Source organism: Thunnus albacares, chromosome 13, assembly GCF_914725855.1.
Source record: "Thunnus albacares chromosome 13, fThuAlb1.1, whole genome shotgun sequence".
Lineage (NCBI taxonomy): Eukaryota > Metazoa > Chordata > Actinopteri > Scombriformes > Scombridae > Thunnus > Thunnus albacares.
The window spans coordinates 5,356,388-5,369,805 of NC_058118.1; the positions used below are offsets into that span (position 1 = coordinate 5,356,388).

The following is a 13,418-nucleotide window of genomic DNA, read 5'->3' on the forward strand; positions in this document are numbered from 1 at the left end:
TTGGACTGATGCACTGACTAGAAATTGAGGGAGTTGGAGGGATGGCTGGGAGGAACAAACACACATATATTCACCCACACACAAAGGCATGTCTCCAGTAATAGCTTTTCATTTGTCCCTGACATGCCTCGGTCAAGCCATTGCCTTCAGATGTCCTGTGTTAAATACCTAGGGCAAACAAGGTTACACATTCTGATGGGCACATTCACATTTTCAATTGAGACCTCTACAGTCTATTAAGCTCCAGGATACAGTGCGGCCTGGAGAGACTGAGAATGCCATGAGACAGGAAATGGAGCAAATAGACTGACAAGTTGGCAAGTCACTCATTGTTATTTTACGGGGGCCTCAGTGTGCGCTTGTCACTGCATAAAGCCTCAGTGAAGGACGCGGAAGATCACGCTGCTGTCTGCTAATCAGACGGGGGGCACACTGTATGTTTTGTTCGGTTCTGTGGTACCTCACTTCTATCACACATCAAGGCAAGACCCTAGAGCGGTGTTTGAGCTACGCAGGTGGGCAGCATTTCTGCTTCCTACGTTTCAATTTGACAACACAAGCGCTCCAGGGCCTTCAAAAGTTGCGGATACTGTCAGTGTCTCACCAACAATAGCAGATAAGCCATGTGATGAATGGAAGTGTACCTATATTCAGAGCTCTGGGTCCTTTAAAGATTGTGAGCCAAGAAAAAAAAAAAAAGTTTTCCAAGGAACATTGCACATGACATTTGTGTTTACCTAAACTCTAATTTCCTTGTAACAGGATTATGACAGGCCTTTCTACTAGAGTGTGATCTGGAGTGTTTGTACACAGTGTTGAACAACTTGCTGGCATGTGACGCTTTCATTTTTGAGATCCGGCTGACGTTTTGACAGATGAGCGGAGCTGTTATGCAGCCTATCTGCCAACCAAGGAGCTCAGAGAGATGGGGAGATTATTCCTTACAAAGCCAATTAAAGAACGTTTAATGAAGATAGGCTACATCTATCTGCCTCTCTGTGCTTTTGACAAAGCGCTCTAATTTGAAAGAGGAGTTGTCAGTTTGGCTGAGTGGAATCTATCAAAGAACTGGTGTTGAAAAAAGAAAAGATTATATGAAGTAAAAACAGATGTTAACACATTCTTGACATCTTGCTGTTTTCTTGTCATTTGTATCTAATGTCAGTCATCAGTAACATCCAGATTCCATTACATGTCACTTTAAACATCCCAATGCTTGAGCCAATGTAATGGCATATTGATCTATATAACACTGCCTCCAGCTGTACTCCAGGAAATATCCACATTCCAGAGACTTTTTTAAGTGCAGCCAAAATAATAGAAGACTAACACTGGCTGTCCTTCTCTTGTTTTTCTCCCCGGCGATGTCTTTCAAGAGTGAAGGACAACTGTGACAAAACCAGAGAAGCTGCCAGATGTGCTCTTATTGTTCAAGAACTGAAAAAAAGTCTGAGGTAAGAAATCCGAAGAGGGTCTGGATCTGGGGGGAGGAATGCTCTAGTCAATTTTCCTCTCTCTCATCTCTAGCCCCTGTCTTTCTTTCATAGTGTGTATGGTTTGTGACCTCTTGTTAAGAAGGGTGACCCGGGTCTTACTTATAGGACTGACACCCACTGACAGACGACTAACCCTTGAAAGGTCAGGGCAGGCGAGGTTGGGAACACCTGCTACCCAAAAGAACTAACACTTCCCTAAGTGCTCAGAAGAAGCATGGATCGAGTTATTGTGGACGGGCAGGAACACCAGAGAGCAAAACAAAGCTGTTGTCAGTCAAAAGAAGTTAAAAGCAGCAGTTTGGAAGAAAAACATGGAGATTGAAATTCCTTCAGTGGGCCAGCAGGAGATCGACTGAGTGGGGTCATGGGGGTCAATTTGACATACCAAAGTATGGTCTGCTTCCAGTAGTTCAACATCTAATCTCATCAATATTTATAATGGAAAGGTTAAAGGAGTAGGCAAACATATATTGAAAGCTGTTATCTAAAACTAGAAATTCATATCAGGGGACCATCTAAAACATGAACTTCTCATTAAGTGATAGTTTGTTGACCTACTGTAGCTATTAATCCTATATTGTTCTCCCTGTGGCAAATGATATAAGCTTTGAAATATTCAGAGGTTTAGTGAAACGATGCCCCAAGGTTGGGTACACACAAAGCAACCCAGACACAGCTAAAACTACAACCAAAATGAATGGATGATGTAGTACACCAGGACTAATCTGTGTTCGTGTTAGTATAAAACTGAACTCAGGAAAATACTATGATCTTAAAAGGAAAAGCCACACATTCCATGCTAACATGCCAGCTTATATCTGGCTCAACGCAGGCACAAGTTTCTAATCTTCAAAAGCTGGTTTTATAAGTGCGTAATGAGTGAGACCACAATAGAAAAACAAACCATTTATTTTCCTCCCCCGGAGAGTAAGTGGAACCATATGGGGCAGTGCGGAGCCAGATCCCAACATCTGGGCAGCATGGGAGAATCAAAGCCAAGTGGTACTGCAGACCCCAGTGAACCAGAGCAACCTTTGCCTGCCCTGACAGAACCTTATTCAATGGAAAAACAGGTTGGAACCATGTTTTCCTGAGCGCCTGAGTTTCCCCTTGCTTTTTTTCTGGATAATTGCTAATCAAAAGGGGACCATCGGCGAAGCTCCGGGCATGGTCCACAGCAGTAATCACTGGCAGCTGGGAGCTTGACTTACATAAAAACAGCTGGAACAGGCCATGGCAAATTCCTGTGAAACAGTTTCTTTAATATTGGGTGGAGGTCACAGACAGTGTCATCCTGAGAAGGGATTTGTATCAGTGGAGTATAACATACCTTTAGGTAGCTACTATCGGATGTTACCATGAGAGTATGCAAACAAAAAATATCTGTTTATTGGTTTGTTCGATTGGTGAATACTATTCAACTTGCACAGCCATAAGAGACTTTGTGTCTGTTCTTAATACACAACAGTGTGATGAAATCTCCTGATTAACAACACTCAGACAGAGCTTGCTTTAATAGCCTTTAGCTAGTCTGCATTACTCTCCAGCCAACAACAAAGAAACATTCTTATCAGACCAAGCAGGCTGAGGTTAAGAAGCTGCACCACCTGAGGGCTATGTATTTTAGCTAGGGATTTAACGTCTTACACTAAGCCACTCTCCCTCTTGCTCTCATGCTCCATCCCTCCCTTTCTCCATTGGATCACAGTCAGCCAAACAAACAGGAGGAAAAGGGCTCTGGAGACAATAAAAAAAAAAACTAATGCAAGATCAACTAGTATGTTTATTAACTTACAAACAATATCTTGCTTTGGAATGGTTCAGCTGCAGAGTTTATGATCTATGATTACTGGGTAGACGGTGAGATGAATGCACACAAAGGACAGATTCTGTGCATGCCCCGAAGGTGCAATAATGTATTTTAATGCTCAACAAAGATAAGGTTGAGCACTGAGTATACTTGTCCTCTGGGAGGGATGTGGGGTGGGGCTGCCTCCCTCATGTCCAATCACATTATGCCAGAAGGGTTGTGGCCATGCTAATTTATTCCTGAGTAGTCCTTAGGGAGAGTGTCTAGTCATAAAGACCCTGTCAGCCCCTCCCCTCAGTGGGCACCGCAGTCTGCAGGCAGAGCCTCCCTGGAGAGGTGGGCCCTGCAGGCATATTCTAGAGAGCAATAATGCCACTGTCAGCTGTCTGTGCACCTTGAGGGCTTAAGCCCACTGCAGATAAGGCTGGAACAGCAGTGTGGCATGACTTGACATATGACATAATCCATGTTAAGGTGGGGTTCATGCTGCAAATGGAGGATGGATTCTTGGCTCTGTCCTTCCATTTCCTTCTTTACCAATGCTGACAGTGTAATGGCCCCCACATGGTCCGAGGCCTCAATCCTGGGAGGGAGATATTTCCTCATTAAAGCAGCCCTAGGAGGGAGCTGCTGGCTTGTCAACATGGAGCCAAGGAGAAGGCCGGCTGCTAGCTCCATTCAACCGCACTAGAATAATGTCAAATGAACTGACTGCTGGGAGCCTATGAGACACCCAAGGAACCACTTTATCTTCTTCATTAAAACCAGTTTAGAGAGCAAGTGGGGAGGAAAAAAAAATCCATTTTCCCTGAAAGTCTCCAGAACAGACGGAACAAAATTAATTGCACCATTAGGCCCCCAATAGACAATGCTGGTGTGGTTTCCCCTCACAGATGCATGTGTGCCTACACATTGCTCTTATAAAGGCAATTATGACATATTTTCCATAAAAATAAAGTTTGATTTAATGGGCAGTAAACACAGGTAGGATAGTACATTACTCCAAAGGACTGGAATTTTTTCACAATTGAGCATCGCGTGGGCTTTTTTTTAACGTAGCCAATTTTCTCTGAGGGTAAAACTTAGCTCATTATAGTTACAGTACATCTATATACAGTAGCCTTGATATGAAACATGATTACTTTCAACAACACTCTACAAAGGATGAACGTGAACAGAGTTGTGTAGTATGTTTTGTAACCAATTGTCAGTGAGCAAGATGTCAGCTAAAAAGAAGCCAATCTCAGAACCCATCGGCTATCTCTCTGATGACGATTTAGCCTCTGAGGACAACGGCCAATATTTCGGGGCTTCCAGTGTGGCCAGCGGATATCTGGATAACGGATATCTGGGCTAAGACTTCCTCTTTAGTGCACAGGTCATTGTTTATAGTCCGATTAGCAGTTTGAGATGATCCAGATGACATTTCGGCTAATCTGTATAAACAGATTATATAAACAGATAAACAATGCATATGACTGCAGATAAATTAAAAAAGCTAATAAAAAGCTAAATCGTCATCGGACAATAGCCGATGGGGTCTGGGATTACATTATGGCCGATGCTTTCCACCTCTTTTGCTTTCCACACGGACGGTTTACCTGCATGCAACCAAAACCTGCTTAAACATGATTGGTCAATACTACTTGGACTACTAACAAACCACAAATGAAAACCAGAAGGTTTCCGGTACCAAAATCTTCTCCTGTTGCCTACAGATTCTGCATTCATATGCAGATCTGTTTATAGAGATTAAAAAGAAGCCAACATGCGCACAACAACTAAGTCAGCAGATTGGCTTGCGAAAGCCTTTACATTGCTTGTAATTCCCCCTTAAATAATTATACTTGTTTGCCTTTGGCAAGTAATTAACAGGCTTTCATCTGGTGACTAATTGCTACTAATGTATCTCACAAGAGATCTACACAAGAGCTGCACGGTTAGTCTGCAAGGCCTCCTGCACAGTACTGACTCACTCATCCACTCTGTCCTGATAGAAAGAGGATTGAAGAGGACATAGCAGCGATTCATTTTTTCCTCTTATCTTATGTGCATAGGATAATGTTGGATGTAATGCAGTGAGAACAGCGGCAGCATATGTGGAGGATGCAGTGGGGGAGCAGGGTGATTACTCTGAGATCAGAACCCGCAGCTAGAAGGAGGGGCTACCTTCAGTGGTAGTTCCCCGTGTTAACAGGGTGGGCCGTGGAAAAGGTATCACATCTCGGGCCAGGAAACCTTTGCTACAGAATTATGTCGATCGATGGACCTCTCTGATTGGAGCTTAGTGCCCTGGTCGCCAAGAAAAGAAAACATATCTTCTTCCTCTAATTGTCTTCCTCAATCCTTGGACCCCCATTGCTATAAGCCATGTGCACCCCCTGACCAGAATCCCAGCGTGTGATCTGAGGGAGACTGAATCGTACTGAAAGATTAAGGAGATGTAGGGGGGGCTTGGGGTTGTGTATGTGTATGAGGGGGTTGGCCTGCTGGGTACAATAGCAGTAAGGGCTCCCCAGGCCATTAGCGCAGGTCCCCAGGACACGGTGGTATTGTAGGCCCCTGCAGAGGAGAGCTCAGCTGGAGCTTCACATCTCACTGCCTCACAGCCAAGAACCCCCCCATTAGAGTTGATAAGGTTCCTATCGGCAAGTAGCACACAAAATACACACACTTTCACGTTCAAGTGTATGTGCCAGCCACACAGAGTAATGTCTTTGCCAGTAGTCATGGGGCGGCTGCAGACACACTTCAGTATCTGAGGTTGTTGTGGTTGTTTTGTCAACAGTTTCACTTTCTTTGAGAGCATTGTTTGTGATTTATGGCCAGCAGCAAAACAGAAATAAAAAACAAAGTCATATTGATTTTTTTTACTGTCTGTGTGCGTCATAACTTTTTCCTAGTTCCACAGAAAATGTGAAAATTAATACAAACTGTAAAGTGACTTCGATTTGAACCCTACTGTCGCTTGTTATTGCTTGCTTTTTTCATAAGCAACCCCACTGGCAGCGTAAACTAAAAAAGCATTTGGGGAATCATAAAAGATGCCATTATAATGGATTTTGACCACAGATTTTTTCCTCTGTCTGAGCCAGACTGGGAGGAATACAACAATTATGAAAACACTGCACGGGCCTCTATCTTTTTTTTTTTTTTAGAAAGGTAGTTTCACTCGACAGCACTTCTTCAGGAGGAAAATGGACCCATTCCTCCTCCTCTTTCTAGTTTGTCTCCCTCCCTCTCTCTCTCTCTCTCTCTCCTTTCCTCTCCAGCCCTCTTTGAATCCCTCCCATGGCCCGGTGCTCTCCTTTAATGAGTAGCTGGAAATGACAGCTTTAATCACCGCCTGTGGCCACGGCGAAGGGCCCGTTAATGATAGAAAAGAACAGAGGGCCATTTGCATCAATCAGTCCTAAATCACTTTTTATGATAATGCAGTAGAGAGGGAGGAGAGGCTACCCAGATGACTCCTGCATGATGATGATGAGGCTCTTCTCTCCCCACCCTTGTACCCATGGAGGTTTCTTAAAGGGATACACCAGCAGGTCTTGACTGCCCCCACAGTGCGCCCTGGCATGGCATCAGGAAACCCATACTTATAGCATTTGAGCACACAGTACTTGCACCACCCGCCCCAGATACTGCTCCACCAAGAAGCCAATGAAAGACATGATGATTTATGTTTAGACTAGACTATTTAAAAAGACAGAACATTACAGCATTGCACTGGATTTAAAAAGGGGAGAATATGTGAACTTAACATGGTTCCAGGTCTTATTAGACCATGAATTGGACTTCCAAGAGAGCCCTTACAGTCAGGCTGACCTTAATGTAGGCAAGAAAACAGCCTGAGAGGTTGGAGTCAGGTTAGGACTGTCTTTTCAAGCTGTACAGGTCAGATAAGCCAAAAATGCTCACTATGCTAAAAAACAAAAAACAGTACTACTAAGTACTCTGCCAGGTGGTGTTAAGGGCAAAATTAACATTGTGTGCTTTAATTCTTTTGCCTCGAAAATTAATATATATGAAAATTGAAAAATCGCATATCTCAAATATCATAATATAGGTGCTTTTCACTTACAGCAAAAACTCATATCTAAAGTGCAAATGTTACTCTAAAGAGTGACTGGGTTTAATTTTAAGATCATATTTTGGTGAACATTTTCATCTGTACAAGGTCTGTAGTTAGTTTGGTCTTGCAAAAAAAAAAGGTTCATTTATTGTTTAGTGCATTACTGTCCAACACAGCTTTGTTTTGATACTACTGAACCACTGCGGGGTGCCAAAGTCAGACATTTTCTATACATAGTGGTGTTAAGGATAAAGCATTAAATGTTGTAATAGCAACAAGTTTTGTACTCGGTTACTCAATATTTGAACTCTGTTGAAAACATACTTATCTGGATTTTGCAAATTCTTTAAATGCATTTAGCTGGAATATTTTTTTATTCATTATACTGGAAGTCAAATGCAAATTTGCAAAATTAGTGAATTTGTATGATTTTAAAAACATCTGCACACTGCTGTAACTTTTTTGTCTAACATTATGTTAACTAAATCTAATTGTGTTGTGCAACACAGTACAAACCATAAACTTAACAGATTCATTTACAATGAAAAAAACTAAACTAAAAATTATTAAAGTCCCCCTTCTCTCAAAAATGTGTTTTTCTTCTTGTTCTTTCAGTTGGACATTTGAGCATTGGAGATTTATCTACTGAAAGTGGAAAGTTTCTCTTCAGGAAATCATATCGTTGTCTGGAGGTGCAGCGTGGCACGAGATCAACACACAGCAGAGACTTCTCAACTGACGTACCAGCTTTTACTACATTAAACGTAATTTTTTATGCTGATTTAAATGCATCTATATGTATTTAATGCATCTAATAGTTTATTTATATTTTAAACATTCATCTGTAATTGCTGTGCATCTGCAGCAAGTATTCAGTTACCCTTGTTGATAATATCGCTAAAGCGTCAGCAGATTGACGTCGTGCCAGAAACAGACCTGGTACTGAGGCGTCTATTCTTAGTGCAGTGTCTGGGACCAAATTTCTACCAAAATGCCAAAAAAAATTGCTTTGCACTGCCTCATTTGCTTGGACCTCCCACTTGTGCACCGTGCGCTCTACACTGGGCACCAAAATACCACACAGACGGGCGAAGCCAGTTCCAAGTTCAAGGAAATAGCAAACTGTCAGGAGCGCTGCTTGTTGCGTACGTAAATAGGGCTTCTGTTCTTTCAAAAAGATGACAACAGCTGATATCTCTGAGTGGGTTCAATAAAACACTCTGCTTACAAGAGTAGAGAAAACAGACCGACAATTGTCTTTCTCCATACTAAAAATATCACATGGCTTACAGACAAGCGCTGATGTACTTGAGTATTTCACATGGTATCATAATGAGTAAAATAAGAATTTGTATCTTTTTCATTTAGTCAACAAGCTATCTATTGTTTAATTACAACTGATGTGGCATTCTCTGTTTCTATAATTAATTCAGAAGTGCTCTGATTAAATGCAATCAATTCAATTGTTAACACAGCAGGAGGTTCTGAACAAAGATCATCTGTGGAAGTATAATGAATGCAATCAGATGACATAACATGTCATTTGCATATTGTTGTACTGAAACACAAAAAGGAAATATAAAGCCTGATTAAACCATATGCTTCCTCTGTATGTCTAGTCATCTCCTTCAGAAGGATAGACATTAAAATGTTACCATATGATGACGTATCAGGAGCTGAGTGTTAATAATTGTTGGATTCACTAAGCCATCAGGGAAAGTTTCTGCACCTGATGCTTTCCTCATATATGCCAAAGAATTTCCATCTGGTCCAGTGAAAGATTATTCAAAACAATGATGAAAGAAAGTATACACTTACCTCAGACACCACTAAACCCTTTCTGTAAGTAATGATAATCCTAGCTTCTGTGCCGAAGAGAAAGTGAAATGAATATCAAGGCAATATTCCAGAAAAAGAAACAAAGTAAGAGACTTCCCTTTGAAAAAAGAAAAATAATTCAAATGTCCATGAATGCTTGAATAATGGGTTGAAAAGGTTGCCAGTGCCTGGCAGTTTAAAATGGCAGAACAAAACATACCAATTTGTCACAAAAGGAGACTCTGACAAGCGCAGAATCCTCACCAACACACAGACAGGCATGACAATGCCCCTTCAGGCTATTGCCTACTTCTGCTCACTCTCGCTCTCTCTCTCACCTACTCTCTCTCCACCACAGATGGCTTCTTGTGAGTGCAGGGGAGGGCACGGCTGCTCCACAGTAATCCCCAGCCACACAGACGGAAAAGCTTGTTAGAGCACTTGCTGATCACCACAAAAAGTCAAACCAGAGCCAGGGAAAGGTCACCAGGAATTAGGCTATGCTCAAACTCCAAAGGCTTGCCTAATTCCCCTGATAAGCCCCTTTGAAACTCAACCTGTTCTGGCTGTGCCATGGGCTCAGCCTCGCCTAGGAGTAAAACCCTCCACTAAATCTAGCTGGAACTCATTTACACAGAGGAGAACACATACACACACACACACACACAGCTGCACACACCACTGACGGAACACGCAGGGTTTTTCCCAATGACTAGACTAGAACAATCGACTAAAGAATCAAATCAATGATTCCCAACGTGTGTGAAAGGAATTGAAGCTGCCCAGACGCAGCGTGAGGGCTTTAAGTCTGAGCTCCTCTGGACATGAGGAAGCTTTGAAGCTGGAATGGGCCTTGGTTTTGGACTTCATGCCGCTGTTGTTGTCAATTATCCGCTTTGAAAACGACACCAAAGAAAAAATAGAAACTACCACAAAGCAAAAGGCAGTGAGTGAAAGAAGACTTGTGGGGCATGAACAGCAGAGTTATGTGGTGTGTCAGAATTTAAATGGTCTTAAGCTTTTGCTGTTCTGAGACACATTAAACAACGTGTGCTAGATTTTTTAGAAAATGCTAGCCCTTAGGCAAAAAAAATGTTAACTATCTGACCAGGTTGGAACAGTCCAGAGTTTTCACACTTACAGACACTGTTTACACTATTTTAATTCCCAACATGCAGAATAATTACAATTTACAGCAGTAATATTTGCACACTGCTTCCTCTCTTTCACTTTCTGTAAACATGGACACATAGCTGAGATATAAATAAGAAATCATCCTTACGAAAAAAAAATCTCACAGAAAAACCTCTTAACAGTGACACTGAGAAAGATAGTGTAAAGGCCTTGACAGTTCAGTGCCTGTGAACATGGAACATTTCCCTTGTTATAAAAAATGTTAGCCATAACTTTCTATTCATCCACAGCACAGTGCCTGTGAACATATTCTCAGTATAACCACAGCAGTTCCTGCCCTCCAGATACATCAAAAAGCCAGTGGTAGGGTTGGGCCAATGTAAAAATTTTCTAACTGGTTTGATATTAAGCCAAATATCAGACCGAACTGGACATACCATATTTTACCCCTAGGTGTCACACTTGTGCTAGGGTGCTGTGTGTAGCATCGGTATTTCCGGTTTTACAGTGGGAAACACCGTGGCTACACACAACATGGCTATGCTATGCTAACCAGCTATGTAATGCTAGCCATGCTAAATAGCTGCTAGCCGCTGTATAGGCTAGCAGCTAGTTTTCAGAGAACTAGCTGCTCTCAGACTGCTGGAAGCTGTAAGCAGCTTGACTGGGTTTATCCTGCATCACAATTTTTGTCGCACGATTTTGGACAGATGATGATCAGTGCATTCACCGACAATCAGTGAAAAGTGCAGCCTTAACCTTGTTACGCTTTGCAACTCAGTCCGTCTGAACTTGGAAAAAAAAAACCATTCCCCTTTGCTTAAAAATCACAAATTTTACATCGGAGGAAGTAAAGATGAAAAGTTAGCATGAGAAAAGGCATGTATGGCCTGAGATCTTGAGATTTGTGTCATATGCATGAATCTCACGGTAAAAACCTGAATCTTGGCAGCTCTGTTTGTTAGTTCATATCTGCAACTAACAAGATGAGCACTTATTTCTGTCAAAATCTTAATTATATGCTACAAGCCCAACACTTTGCTCAAGTGTGTAGTTTACTGCGAGGACTATGGCACCCACAGCCAATAATCTGGCTGTTGTGATCATGTGATGTGCAAGCTGTTTGGCCCTGGGTGCCTGTCTGTGGAATGATGAAAACACTTGTTTTATTGTCACTGCAGTGAAGTATCTCTCCCTCTGTGGTGTCAGACTTGATATTAATCACCACCATGGAAAAATCAGCTTTGCCACCAACTGACATAACAGTTGTGACAAGAACGCTGTATACAGCCTGTACAAGATACGCACACAAGGCTTTAATTACTTTATCATCTGTTCCAAAGTATGGATGTATTGTTCCCAAGTTTGCTTGCCAAGAGAGGAAACATTCTTAAACATACAACCACATTTTGGGTTTTTGACTGTTTTTGGAAAAAGAAAAGAAAACCATTACATGTACTTAAATAACCTTGAGGCTCTTTGACAGGTCAATCCATACAAACTCAAATAGTGCAGCCATGCACTGTTCAAACCCACAGGACATTATCAAGATACCAACTGTGGTACGGCACGCTGAATTTTAAGGATATGTACATAAAAGTTTGTATAACCTGCCTAAAAATTTGAGATAATGTTGCAACCATAAAAAATGGCAGGTGGGGTCTTATCCGGAATTCATCTTACCAATTCATGTTTAAACATATTCACATGTAGTATGTTCAAGTCAAGAGTTTCCTTCGAAAACAAATTTTAAAGACCTTTTGTTTTTGTCAAATTACAGGTTCAGTACATCACTATGTAAATGACATAGTGTTTGTTTTCTCACCCGGTTTAAAAAGCTTGAAAGATGTGACATGTTTTTTTTAACCCAAGGTGCTGTTAAAACTCTGGCCTTTCTTTATCTGCACTGCAAACAAGAAGCTGTTAAAGTATTTACACAGCTTTAAGTGCCGCCACACTTGCCACCATGCAAATGAAGTGATAGGAAATCCAGCACTAAGTGAGCGTCAACTTCTGTTTGGCATAGGCTGGCGAGACAAAGGAAAAGGCAGATGAGAAGTGCACAGTAAAAGGTGAGGAAACAGAAAACAAGAGAAAATAATATCAATAGGAGAAAGAGGCAGCACAGTGAATCAGGATATACAAAGCCAAGAGATGTTTGCTCTTGTGAGTGGGTGGATGGAGGGACACTATTGAATGAAAGAAACAAACAAAAATCAATACAAAAGAAAGTGTCCTTAAAGGTGCAGTGTGCAGAATTTTAAGATATAAAATTCATAAGTATGTTTTAATTAGTGTATAATCACCTGAAAATAAGAATCGCTGTTTTCGTCACCTTAGAATGAGACCTTTATATCTACATAGGGAGCAGGTCCTCTTCCACAGGGCCCGTCATGTTGCACCACCATGTTTCTACAGTAGCTCAGAACAGACAAACCAAACACTGGCTCTAGAGAGGGCCTTTTGCTATTTTTTTTTTGTGAGTTTCACGCCCACCATAGGTTGTCTTGCACACTTGGGAAAGGGAGGGGTTGGGGGGGTGTATTCAGTAGGTGGCAATCTGCAACCTCACTGCTTGCACTAAATCCTACACACTGGTCCTTTAAACTAAGATTAGGTATAAACTGGATAAACTGAAGTGAGATATGCATTGGTGAGATTACAGTGAGCCAAATCTGCTACACCAGAGGAGAAGCATGGCACCATCACTGAATCCCCCAGCCCCTTTATGGCTTTGTGTTTCGATTAGAAGAAGCCACTGGGAGTTATGGCTTTGCATTACAGTTAGCCACAAGGGCAGGCTACGGCTTCAGGCATCTGTGCCAAGCCTGGAAAGAGAGAATGTGCTCACAGCATTGCTGCAACCTGCCCTTTCCGTCACACAGCCAACAGGTTCAGCAGACACCTCTTTTCTGGCCAAGAGCAGGTGAAGCGCACAGCGATTATAGGGTTGGCCCTTAGCAATGAACTAGATGTGAAGGCCATTATGGTAATAGGGGAGTAGTCTGCCCCGGACATGTCAATAGCAAAGAACAGAGGACTCCTGCATGAGATTGTGTGAGGTTAGCCAACCGAACATGAGCACATA

The 13,418-nt window shown here is 42.0% G+C and overlaps 1 protein-coding gene across 16 annotated transcripts in view; it reads right to left on the reverse strand.

Moving 5' to 3' along the window:
- Nucleotides 1–13,418, reverse strand: part of auts2a (activator of transcription and developmental regulator AUTS2 a) — a 479,781-nt gene that overhangs the window by 57,751 nt on the left and 408,612 nt on the right. The window lies entirely within an intron of this gene.